Consider the following 13814-nt stretch of genomic DNA (forward strand, 5'->3'; position numbering starts at 1 on the left):
GTAGGACATGCAATATTCCTGAGAGATATAGATCTCTTGTAAGAGAATCGAATGATGTGTTACTCATTGAGGATGAGAAACCTACTAATTACGACGAGGCTCTGAATAGTTTAGAAAAGGATATGTGGCTTATAGCCATAAAGTCGGAAATAAATTCCATGTACGAAACCAAGTTTGGGACTTGGTGGACCCACCTGAAGGCATTATGCCTATAAGGTGCAAATGGGTTTTCAAGAAAAAAATGGACATAGATGATAATATTATTATCTACAAGGCAAGGTTGGTGGTGAAAGGCTATCGTCAAAGGCAAGGCATTGACTATGATGAAACTTCTCACCTATGGCCATACTTAAATCCATTCAGATACTCCTGGCCATATCAGCTCATCATGATTATGAGATATGATAGATGGATGTGAAAACAGCTTTCCTTAATGGAAATCTGCTCGAGGATGTGTATATGGCATAGCCCAAAGGCTTCACATCTATCAACAAGAATAAAGTATGCAATCTTTAACGATCCATTTATGGACTAAAGCAAGCATCCAGGAGTTAGAATATCCATTTTGATAAGGTGATCAAATAGTTTGATTTCTCACAAAATTCAGATGAACCTTGTGTGTATCAAAAGGTTAGTGGGAGTGTAGTCATATTCCTAATATTATATATTGATGATATATTATTTATAAGAAATGATGTGCTAGTTTTACAATCAGTTAAAGTTTGGTTGTCCAATATGTTCTCTATGAAAGATATGGGAGAAGAAACTTACATCCTCGGGATGAAAATTTATAGAGATAGATCAAAAAAGTTGTTTGGTCTTTAATAGTCGACGTATATAGACAGAGTGCTAAAATGGTTTAGCATGTCTGAATCCAATAAAGGTTTCATACCTATGAGGCATGGCAACTTTCGAAGTCTATGTGCCCATGCACAGAAGACGAGAGGATTTTCATAGATAAGATACCTTATGTGTCCGTAATAGAATCTATCATGTATGTTATGTTATATACAAGACCCTACGTATCATATACTCTAAGTGTTATCAACAGATACCAGTCTGATCCAGGAATGGATAATTGGGTGGTTGTTAAGATGATCCTTAAGTATTTAAGAAGAACTAAGGATATGTTCTTATTTTATAGGGATGGTGATATGACCATACACGGATATACATATGCTAGTTTTCAAACGGACAAGGATGACTCCAAGTCCCAGTCTGGATTTATATTCATATTAAATGGAGGCGCAGTTACTTGGAAAAGTTCTAAACAAGATATTGTTACAGATTCTACCTGTGAGGTGGAATACATTATAGCTTCGGAAGCAACAAAGGAAGCGATTTGGATCAAGAAGTTTGTAACGCCCGTAAATTGCCTCTTTTAAAAATATATATATACATATATGACCCGGCTAGGATTCGAACCCTAAAACTTTTATTTGAAATTGGTTAAAGTTGCTATTAGGGTGGTGGTAAAGTATCACATTGGGAATAGGGAACTATTCATTATATGTAGGATATGCATGATGAGATGCTTCAACTTCCACTTAGTATGATGAGATGCTTCAACTTTCACTTAGTATAAAAAGGAAATGGAAGAGACAAAACACAATTTCTCATTTTTCCTTTCTCCTTCTCCATCCAAAACTCCTCCTCCCCTTTCCTCATGTTCGGCCAAGAACCCTAGGGTTCCACCTTTTGAAGCTTTTCAGGAGGAGATTCTAAGAGGGGGTTCTCACGAGGATTAGTGCACGCGTGAAGAGCAACTTGGAGATTAAGGCATACAAGAGGGGCTTTGTTCTTTCGTAAACCCTAGTGGTATAATAGTAAGATATAGCGAAAGAATGTAAGTACTACTCACCTGCAGTATAAGTTGCTTCGATTATACATGGGTAAACGTTCTTGTAGTAGTTTTAGTATGATTTTATGCATGTTTAAAGAAGATACATGATATGGAATGTAAGATGCTCCCCATCTAAGTTTTGGGATTAAGAGCATGTCTAGAGTATCTTGAATTGCTTCTCATTTAGTTTTGGGACTAAGAAGCATATTCAAGTGTCCTAAAGTGCTTCCCTATAAGTGTGGGATTAAGAGCACACAAGGTGCTTGTTTAAATGACAATATTAAAAAAGGAAGTATTTTACTTTAAATTAGCATGTACTGGAAACAAGGTCCATGGGTGGGCTCCTAGATCGCCCCTAGGCCCTAGATCGCCTAGTAGTACCTTAGTAGGTTCGGGATTAGCTACCTCGGATCTTATTAAGGATGCGCGCAAAGTGGTACAATGCCGGGCCCAAAGCAAGTTGTTTATTATTTTCAATAGTTATCTATTATAAAGTTTCAAAAATTCGTTGTTTGTTAAGTGGAAGTATTCCTAAGCTTGGGAACTTTGGTTATAAAGTGTAGCATTCATGAACTCAAAAGTATGGCAAGATTATATGTTTCCAGTACAAGCATGGTTTCAAGTTTATATTTTGCATGACAAATTTATTTAAAGAGCATGTCATGTACATATTTCCGAATTATGCGTTTTAGCGTGAATTACTGTCAAGTGCAAGCATGTATTTTCCTACAATCATTTGAAAAGCATGTTTCCTTTTTAATGCACTGTTTTGTGAGTAGATGGTACTTACTAAGCATTCTTGCTTATAGATTTGCATTTCCTTATACTGCAGATAAAGGTAAAGGATAGCTCGAGTAAGAGGAGGCAGCAAAAGCAATGTTGGGTGTGTGTGTGGTGGAACAGTGGAAGAAGACCTTGGAACTTGCTAATACTTACAATGTGCTAAATCTTTATGCTATCGTGTTGTCTTACCTCCGCTCTGCATGAATTACTACCATGATTTGTTTAAGATGAACTTACTAGTTTGACAGTAATTAGAATGCCTGAAGAGTTAGCAATCTAATAGTCCTAATCTTTGCGTCCACAAGATTAAAAGCTTGAGTTACAATTGTCTGTTGAAATTGGCTAAATGTTTCTTACAGTAAGTAGCATTATGTGTTGAATACTTGCATACAAATAATTGATTGCAATGCTTGTTTGACTCCTTTAGAACCATGTTTAGAGTTGTTAAAGAATAGATGCATCACTAAAATTCTAAGTACTCAATCAAGGCTTCTACATGCCTAGGTCATTTAATAGAAACAAAAATTTGAAATTTGTAATGAAAGAGTAACGTCTACCATAAGGTAAGAAGGGCGGGCATTACAAAGTTCATTACTGAACTCGGAGTGGTTCCATCCATTGTTGAAGCATTACCTATTTACTGTGATAACATTGGAGTCATTGCGCAAGCAAAGGAACCAAGGTCTCATCAGCGATCAAAACATGTGTTTCACCGTTATTATCTAATCAGGGAGATCATTAGTAGGAAAGAAATACAACTTGAGAACATTTTCACTGAAAGAAATCTAGCGGATCCTTTGACAAAGGCTCTACCACAAAGCAAATTTGAGAGTCACATCTGTGCTTAGGGTTTAGGACAATGTGGCAATTGTCTTTAGGCCAAGTGGGAGTGTTAGAATTTGACGGATGTCCTAAGGCAATCGCCTTACAATTTTTTCTATTTATTTGATAAGTATAAATTCACTATTTGAGTGCATATAATATATTTGATTGTCTTAAACTCATTTACTGAATGTCCATAATATAATTCATAGCATGAGAGAATTTGTGATTGGATCGCAACTAGTAATTATCTCTACATGTGCAATTATGAACGTATTAAAATTTCCCGATTCATCGAATTGATGCATTCGAACATCATTAATTCTGTAAGAGTAACATGGGTTATACTCCTTGGTTTGGCCAAGCAGCTGTTTTCTCACTAGCTGGAGACATTAGAATGTCGAGAGTTACACGTAGATGCTGGTTATGGCAACTAGTTCATTGGAGTGACTCACTGTAAGACTTCATATGATTCTCTACATATATATAGATATATTTGTGAAGTTCTTACTGTAGTATGAGTGTAAGTTTCCTTCGACTTGAGGTATACAAGTTATCTTGGTCATGAAGACTTATACTTTGACATCTTAAGCAAGAATCTCATTGAGGTGTGGACCCGGGATGATTGGGTATAAGTTAAAGTGTCCGAAGGTGTTTGGATAACCCACAGAGGATTCACCGCTCCTTGCGAGAAGATGTATATCCTATAGCCACTCGTTAGGATTATTACTCAAAGTATTTGGCCAAAGCATCACATGTTAAGAGTGTTAGACTCTTGTACACATGTATGAGTAATTTGAATCTGTAGAACGAGGAAGTATTACTTGGACTAGGTGTGACGTAATCAGCCTAGTGGGGACAAAACACATAGACCATGTCCTGAACCAAGTGGATATAAGACGAGTGAAAGGAACGAGGCACGACTTATTGTAGCTACTGAAGAGTTTAGAATTAATTTAAAGATCAACTATGATTTTCTGGCTAATTAGTGATCATGATCTACTCCTTGGTGACACTAATGATTGTTCTATAATTAAGTAGTTAATTATGGATGGCCAAGATAAATCGGGAACTTATTAGTCACACGCACTAACGAGTCTTTAAAAGACGTAAAACAAGTTAAAGAATAGGATTCTTAGATCAAGAGATAAATATTTGGTTGAACCATACATAAGACAAATATGGAAATATTTATCGCAATGGAAGAGCGGATGGGTCACATCTCTTATGGAAGAGTTGGACCATATTTGGTTTAATCATGAATTAGTGATGAACCAACTTGGTTTAGTTGTGAATCAAACTAAGGGGTTAATGGGCTAATTTTTTGTTAAGAAATAATGGGTTGGATTTGGGCTTTCTAATTCAACTCATTAATAAGGGTTATATATTGATATGGTTGAGAGAAAATTATATACATGAGATCATTAATTGACTTGTAAGATTTTTTAAAAATCTTAACCCAATTTCTCTTCTCCTCTCCCTCTCCCCTCTCTCTTTGTCGTCGCCAACAAGGGGAACCCCTTCCCCTTGTTGCTGTGACCACCACAAGGAAGAAATCTCTTCCTTGTGTGCTTCTCTTCCTCTTGATCACTCTTCTTCGCTCATAGCTAGTAACTTCCGAAGGAGAGGCTTATACTCAAGGAGTTGTCTTGAGGAGTTCGGCGTGGATACGAATAAAGGTGAGGTTCGACAACGTCGCTTCATTGATGCCCTTCTCATTACAGGTCATCCGTAAGGTACACCTAGCGTAAATTACTTTTCGTAAAATTTTAATTATGCGATCATGTTTAGCATATTGTATCCTTTTATGCATGTGGTGCATGTGATGTAATAATTTAGGAATTATTATTGTGTTATCTTCTGCTGCGCATGTTTATGAAATGTGTTTTAGCACGCACTGCATCGGGTATATCCCAACATGGACTGTATCCAAGACTTTACCATTACCTAGGGTTACCTCCCCCTAAGATTTCCACTATCTAGCTTCAGTCAAAAGGACTTCTACTACCTAGGAGTACCTTCCCCTAGGATTTTTACTATCTAGCTTCACTCACCAGGACTTCCACCACCTAGGGTTATCTCCCCCTAGGATTTTCATTGCCTAGCTTCACTCACTAGGACTTACTCTTGCCTAACTAAGTTAGGAGTTTTCCTTGCTAGTCATCTAGTCCTGACTAAACTTCTCTCTTCAAAACATCAAGTCTTGTTTGAATTAACCCTTGGTTAAACTAACCAGACTTACGTACATTGTCAAACATCAAAAACCTGGAAGCTGATTACTCTAACAAAGTCATGTTGTTATTTGATGAGGTTACTAAATGTGTAGGCTATTTACTCAACCGGGAAAGCCTTAGTCGCGGCTAGGCAGTATAATCCAAACTGTTGGTGCAATCGACCTCCAAGGTTTTAATGTCAGACAAATATGTTTAAGTATGCTTAAGTATGTATGGAGCTTGATCTAGGGAAGTCCTAGTTGTAGGCTAGGCAAGGGAAGTCCTAGTTGGAGGCTAAGCAAGGAGGGAAATCTTGGTATATCATGGAAGCCAGGTGGATAGGTCTGGAGGACTTGATCCCTGGGTAGCCGAATACTGAGTCCTAGTTGTAGGCTAGGTAAGGGAAATCTCGATATGTCGTGGAAGCCAGGTGGATAGGTCTGGAGGACTTGATCCCTGGGTAGCCGAATACTGAGTCTTGGTGAGTGAAGTCAAGTGGAGAAAACCCTAGGGGGTGATAACCTTAGGTAACGAGAAGTCTTGGAGGAGTGAACTCCAAGTAAGGTTGATCGGATGGTTTTCGGTCGACCGCGCGCGGTCGACCGGACCAGCGGATCTCGGTAAATCTAGGTTTAGGTTTATCATTGTTTTCTGTATTACTATTATTGTTGTTGGCTAATATGGTATTGCAGGAAAAGTCTTAGTAGATCAGGCGATCAGACACTGAGCAGACAAAAGACCAAACATGTCTGGAGGATCATGTTTGGCAGGTAAGTTGAGGTATGCAACTGGAGGAGCGACAGTGAGGTCGGGTTCCCGAAGGGAACAACCTTAGGTCGCTGATCCAACTGAAGAAACCGAGAAGGTTTCCAAGTTGAGATCAAGACAGTTCTACTGGCTATATTACTCATGCATTATATTACTGTGCTAACCTTTGTGTTGCAGGGATACTTTGCTTAATACTGTGTTGTAGGTTTGGCCGGATCGTTCGACCGAACCAGAGGATCGGTCGACGGAACCAAGATGACTCAGCACAGATCAGTTTAATCAGCTACGATTAGATGCAGAAGGAAACTACACTGATCGGTCAACCGAACCAGAGGATCGGTCGACCGAACCATCAATATTAAAGGCGCAGTAAATGCAGATCACGGCAAATCTCGACGAACAGGGAAGGAGCCTGTTCGGTCGACCGAACAACGGGTTCGGTCGACCGAACCATTAAAGATCAGTAAATGCAAAAGATCGAGCCAGCTTCGGACTTCAGCCAGAATGGAAGGGAGCAGGTTCGGTCGACCGAACGTCCAAAATTCTTATAAAACATGCTCGAAGCCAGAAGCGTTAACACAACTTTCTGATCAATATTTCTGGTGCTCTTCTGCAAGCTGCTCACGCCTACGATCTCAGCAAGCAACTTCATTCGTGTCGACCGAGCTTCAACTTTAAATTTTCATTATCGATATATTTCTTTTTGTATTGTACTTAATTCTATAAGATAGTAGAGTGTTACTATCTTACATTCTTGTAACTATACGATCCACTTCTTTCCGAAGGTTTCAGAAAGAAGTGTCATAGTGATTTGTCCATCGGTGCGGTCAAGGACTGCGGGCCTTCGAGTAGGAGTCGAGCTAGGCTCCGAACGAAGTAAATCAACGTGTCTCTCTCTTTACTTTACGTTGCACATTTCTTATTTGAATTTGAAAAGAAAAGTTTTTTTAAGGCGTGATATTCACCCCCCCCCCCTCTATCGCTCCAAACGATCTATCACAAACAGGTCTGGAGAACCTAATATTTGGCAAGTAGGTTGAGGTAAGGAACTGGAGTGGAGCAATGGGGAGGTCATGTCCCGGGAAGGGACAAACCTTAGATCGCTAATCCAACTGAAGAAACTAACGGAGGTTTCTAAGTTGAGATTAAGACAATTCTATCTATTATACTCATGTATATTTAATATATATTATCTAACTCTATTTTACAATATCAATATCTATTATCTAACTTTGTGCTATAGGCTCATATGACCCCTTGAACTTCAAAGGGACATAACTTTTGACTCAGAACTCGAAATCAGGCCTTATCAGTAGTCACACGTCCACAACTCAGAGATCTTCATTCGAAAGCATTTATCAGTCTACTGATAAAGGCATTTTATCAGTTGATCGAATGGAGGTTCGGTTGACCGAATAGGCAAAATTAGCAAAATAAATCAAGCTCGTAAATATGGTATCACAGCATGATCGGTCGATTGAAACCGAGGATCAGTCGATCGAACCATAAAAGGAAATTGTAGAGAATCAGATTGAATCATCAATGAATGACAACTCAGAGTGATCGGTCGACCGAACCAGGGATCAGTCGACCGAACAACGAAAATCATAGGATTGACTGGATCGAATTAAAGCACAGAAGGAAGACACGGGGTTCAGTCAACTGATAGATGGATCAGTTGATCGAAAGGATTAGTCGACCGAATGAGGGTTCAGTCGACTAAATAGTGCCTATAAAAGAAGACTTCAGGAATTCGAGCAGTGAAACTGATTTCCATGATTCCTCAATTCATACAGTGCTCATTCACGTCTCATCTTCTACTCGTGCAAGCTACTACAACGTCGGAAGGCTCACCGACAATGAAAGCTTCATTTCTATTCTTCTTTTGTTGATATATTTTATTTTAGCTTGCATCATTATTATTATAAGAAGATAGTAGTGTGTTACTATCATTCTTCCTCGTTATACAAATTACCTCTTTTTCGAAGATTTCGAAAAGAGGAATTTTAATGGATTACCTAATGGCATGATCAAGGATCGCGGGTCTTAGAGTAGGAGTCAACATAAGCTTCGAACCAAGTAAATAACTATGTCTCTTTTGTATTGCTTTTGTTTCATTATTTCCGTCACTTACTCTGATTTGGTTTTACGATAAAGAAAAGCATTTTAATAGATGAGATTCACCCCCCCCCCCTCTCTCATCTATCTCGATCCTTCACTTTGACACCTCCTAATCAATTGGCTTACCTCCAATCGATTGTCACGTCAGCTTAACTGTTCAAAACCTACAGAATGGCTCTTTTCGGCCATTTAATCGATTGGTGAGTCATACTAATCATTCGGCAGCTTCTAATCAATTTAGAAGTTTTTCTTCTTGTGAGAATCTCTCAATTGATTTTCCAATCGATTCCAGCACTTATTGTGCTCTTGCAAAAAAAAGCCCCAATTGATTCACCTTATGGTAATTGATTTGCCAATCAATTTCAAACCCTACTGTTCTTCGTGAAAAATAGCTCTGAATCAATTAGGCAATCAGCCTAATCAATTAGAGCAAGTCTCAATCAATTAGCTTGATCGATTGACACTGCCTTAATCGATTAAGCTGATTGATCAGGCAACTTTCTATGTTGTCACAAAATCACAGCCAATCGATTATCCTAATCAATTGGTGAAAGTTTGAATTGATTCCCCATTCGATTCCAAGTCCTTCTACTCTTGCGAAAACCTCTCTCAATTGATTACCCTAATCGATTGTTGGGCCAATTGATTATCCTAATCGATTACCCAATCCTAATTACTCTCTTAATTCAAGTTTAGGATTCCTTTGCCCAACCTTTGGTCAATCTTAACATTCCAGAGCTTTTTCACCAAATGTCTAGTCAACCCTTGATCCACTTGGACTTTCCATCTCGTGACTGTAGGACCGTGATCGTTCGATAGAGGGGGGGTGAATATCGATTCGAAAACTCGAGTGTAAAAGTACGCAGCGGAAAAGTAAATGAACACAATTGATTTTACTTCGTTCGGAGCCTATGACGACTCCTACTCGAAGGCCTGTGATCCTTGACCACTTTCATTGGGCAATCACTAGCAATTCGAATGTGATTACAAAAAGAGTGCAAGAAAATGCTAATGAAACAAAAAACAAAGCTATACCGACAGAAAAGAAAGCTTAAAGAGCAAGGGCGCATTGTCGGAGCTTTGTTAGCGTCGCTGGAGCACAGAGCGGCAAAGAAATCTGGGAATTCTGAGATGATGTTGAAGCTCCACCCCTGGGGCTTCTTTTATATGCTGCTCCGGGCGCCTGGATCCCTTCCGGGCGCCCTGGTGCGACGTGGCAAGTCCAGTCAGGATGCTCCACGTGGCGAGGTGACGCAGAGGATAAAAGTTGCCTCCGGGCGCCCGAACCACCTTTTTCCAGAGATTCCTTCTCCTGCAAAACAAGGTTAGTCCGAGGCAAAATATATCCTACAACACAGATTGTTAGCACAATATATAAAGTATGAATTAACAGAAAAAGTATGACTTAGATTCCGTCTTTCCGAGACCGGAATCTAATCATGATCTCGACTTAGATATCCGAAATGGATCTAAGCCGGATCGACGCCTAATGTTCCCTTCCTGGGAACGCGTCCTCGCAGTCACTCCCCTCCAGTGACTTACCTTACTTACCTGCCAGACGTCCGGTCAGCCCGTCGACCCGTCTGGACTTCTCGCCAGCTATCCGGTCAGCCCGTCGACCTAGCTGGACTTCTCGCCAAGCGTCCGGTCAGCCCGTCGACCTAGCTGAGCTTCGTGCCAGACATCCGGTCAGCCCGTCGACCTGTCTGGACTTATTCTGCACACTCGATCAGAGTGTTAGATCAACAATAAACCTAACTTAACGTATTTGTCATTCATCAAAACCTGGGTTAAATCGTTAGTGCTAACCGCACCAACAATCTCCCCTTTTTTGATGGAATGACAACCTGGTTAAGTTAGTGAAGATATTTGTAAGAAAAATAGATAACATCATTATGTGGAGGTTTTTTTAAGTTAGTTTGTATTTTCAATTGGTTTGGCTAACTTAACCCACCTAACTCTCCCCTTTTGGCAATCATCAAAAATAAGCATGTTTAAAGTAATTAAAAATACAAACTTCAGACAAAGTAAGGAGTCATGTCAAGTTAATCTGGGGGAGTTAAACTTAGTAATTTATCTTTTGTAAAGGAGCTAAGTTTTGAGACAAGTTTAAAAGATCTATTTTTCAAAACTAGGTAAAATTGATTTTCTAAAACTGAGTTGGTAAAGGATTCAACTTTCAAGACTTAAGAACATAAAAGACTTGATTTTTTTTAAAGCTAGTTTTCAAAAATAGGTGTATATAAAAAAATTTAGATTTAAAGGCTAAGTTTTGTGAAAAATAGCTAATTTTTCAAGTATAGCTTCTAAATAAGTTCTAAATTTCAAGAAAAAAATTTTTAAAACAGGTTTCAACTCTTTTCAAACATAAGCAAGATTTCAAAGCTAAGTTTTAAAATATATTTCAAGATTGATTGAAGTCTAATTTTGTAAAAAAAAATTTAAAAAGACTTAGTTTATAAACTTACGTTTAGTTTACAAAAATTAATTTTTGTAGAATTAAGTAAAGTCAAATTCTCAGAACTAGATTTTTAAATTCAATTTTCAAAACTACGTCTAATTTTGAAATTCAATAACTTAGTTTTCAAAAATAGGTTTAAAAAATTTTTAAAAAAAAATATTTTGAAAAAAAAATATTTTGAAAAACCGAAAAATTTTAATTGATTCCTCCCCCTGGACCTGACATCAAATCAAATGTCTAACCATTTAGTTACCGACTGACTTATCAAAAGATAGCAGCTTTCACTTGGTTAGTCAAGTTAAGGTCAATCTTAACTTGATTAATATATATTTTGTTTTTAACGCCCAGACTTATGTCGATGCACTGAAATAAGCATCTTAAGTCTTAGGCAAGTGGCCTATGCATCTCACCCCTTTCTATTGTTCGGCAAACACACGCAAGGTAAGCCTAGGGTGTTGGTGAGATGCTCAAAACTAGTCCTATGGGTGCATGTTCTCTAAGGATTTTAAACTAGTCTAAGGCTAAAAGTTTATTTAAAAATCTAAAAATAGGAAGGTTTTAAAAACTGACACATGTTTGAACCTATGAGTTAAAAACAATCATCTTTGAAAATATTTATGAAATTCAAAATTCCTAGGCTACCAAGATAGAACATAATCAATGCAAGTCTGAAATATCACTAGATAGATCCAAAGTATTTTACAGGTAGTGTAGCTACAGAAGTGAGTCATAACTAGAGCTACTGAGATGATGAAGGGGGTGGTCCAGATCCCAAGGATCGGAGAAGCGCCATCAGCTCAGTGTGTCGGGTCTCCCCGGCAGATCGTAACTCGGCAACTTCTCGTCGTATGTCCCGATGAAAATCAGAGTTCTCCTGCTGGAGACTCGCCATAGCTCTCTCTAGTCCGGTCATACGGTCGGCTAGAGTGCGGGGAGCGTGACATGGTGCTCGAGCTGGGGGCGGTGGTGGAGCCGGTGCGGCTTCCTCTGGAAACAGTGCAAGCATGAACTCGTCCCCCTCTGCGTCTGGATCGGGCTGGTGCTGTGCCCCCCTCCGCCAAGACATAGTCCCGTGATCCCTATCTACGTGGATACCAGCTAGGGAGAAGTTCCTAGCTGCTATAACATCGAACTCGGTCATATAGGCAATGTCTCCTCTAGTGACATCAATGTGCAACGAGGACATATATGCTGTCAGAATGTGACAGAACGGCATGTGGACTCGTCTATCAGTCACGTATCCAGCCGAGTAGATAATTATGGAGAAGATATGTAGGCTGATGTCAATTTCTAACCTATGACTCAGGGCATAGAGTAAAAATGAATGGAATGGGCACATCACACGATGTCCCGAGTAGTCAGTGGTAAAATGCAACAGACTAAGACCCTATAAAGAGCGTAGTCCTGGACTCGAAGTTCTACCGACCTAAACTGGGTCACAGTGGGATCTCGCTCTCCTCCAAAAAAATATGAATAAATCGTATCGAGAGTAATATGTGAGTAGGGATCTCCGAATGGTAGATCCCTGGGAGGATAACACAAGAAAGGACAAGTAGATGGACGTAACTCTAAAAACTCTCAGATAGTCGTAGGGGAAAACGTGATATCAGTACCCGCTGCCCTAGTGGTATAGGTGAGATCGTCTACTTTCACTAGGTTATTGCTGTTGGATTTTTCGGGCCGCGAAAACCGCTTTTCGCGTCACGGAAACCCCGAATCACCCAAAGTCGTAGATCCGTGCAAGGAAAACCGAACGAAATACAAGTACGAGTTTCAAAAACTTTAGATCTACTCCTAGATCTATGTGTTAAGAAGTATACCTTGAAGCGTGCCCTTTCGAGTTCCCGTTCGTCCAAGGAATTGCCGGATCTCTAGACCGTCAAGCGTCGGTCCTCTAGAAGTATCCACACGGACACGTAGGTGGAGAAAACCTCACACAAAGGTGTGCTAGCACCTTGGTAAGATTCGGCCAAGCAAGGAGGAGAGGGAGAGGGAGAGCTTGAGGAAGAAGAAAGGAGTAATAATCACACTTGAATAAAATCAAATTTCATTCACCACTTTTGTGTGGCCGGCCACTCCATGGAGTGTAACTCCCATTCCACATTAATCACAATTAATGTGAAGCCATTAAGAGGTGTTTTGTAACTCCTATGATGTGGCGCATCATGAAGATGTGGACCATTACCATTGTTCCACATCTTGCCACTTCACAATGATGTGGCAAATGAGTAACCTCCACTCATTTAATGTGGCTAACTCACATTAAATGCAATGGAGGCTTGTAACCTCCATGAGGTGGCAAAGCAAGATGATGTGGAGCAACACTATTGGTCCACATCTTGCCACCTCACTCATGATGTGGCAAAGAGTCAAGTCAAACTTAACTCTTCCTCTTCCTCTCTAGTCAAGTCAAACTTGACTCAATCTCTCTCATGGTTGATCTAATCTAACCATTTGATTCAAGCCAACTTAATATAATGAATCTAATTCATTAAATTAAATTGATCTAATGAGTCATAATCTAAATTAGACTCATTAAATACATGAATCAACTTGAGTCTAACTCAAGTAGCCCAATTTGGATTACTCTTAATCCAATTTGATTCATCAAATGAATCTAATCCTCTTGGTTCATCGTATGAACCAAATCTCCATCTAATTATCCTTAGTGTGTGACCCTATAGGTTCTTGTAACGTTGGCAATGCCCTAAACCCATTTAGGAGCATAAGTAATGAGCGGTATCTAGCAACACATCATTACTACCCAAGTTACAAGAATGTTGAGATCCAACATCACCTTGTG

The sequence above is a fragment of the Zingiber officinale genome, chromosome 4B, assembly GCF_018446385.1.
Source record: "Zingiber officinale cultivar Zhangliang chromosome 4B, Zo_v1.1, whole genome shotgun sequence".
NCBI classification, from domain to species: Eukaryota; Viridiplantae; Streptophyta; class Magnoliopsida; order Zingiberales; family Zingiberaceae; genus Zingiber; species Zingiber officinale.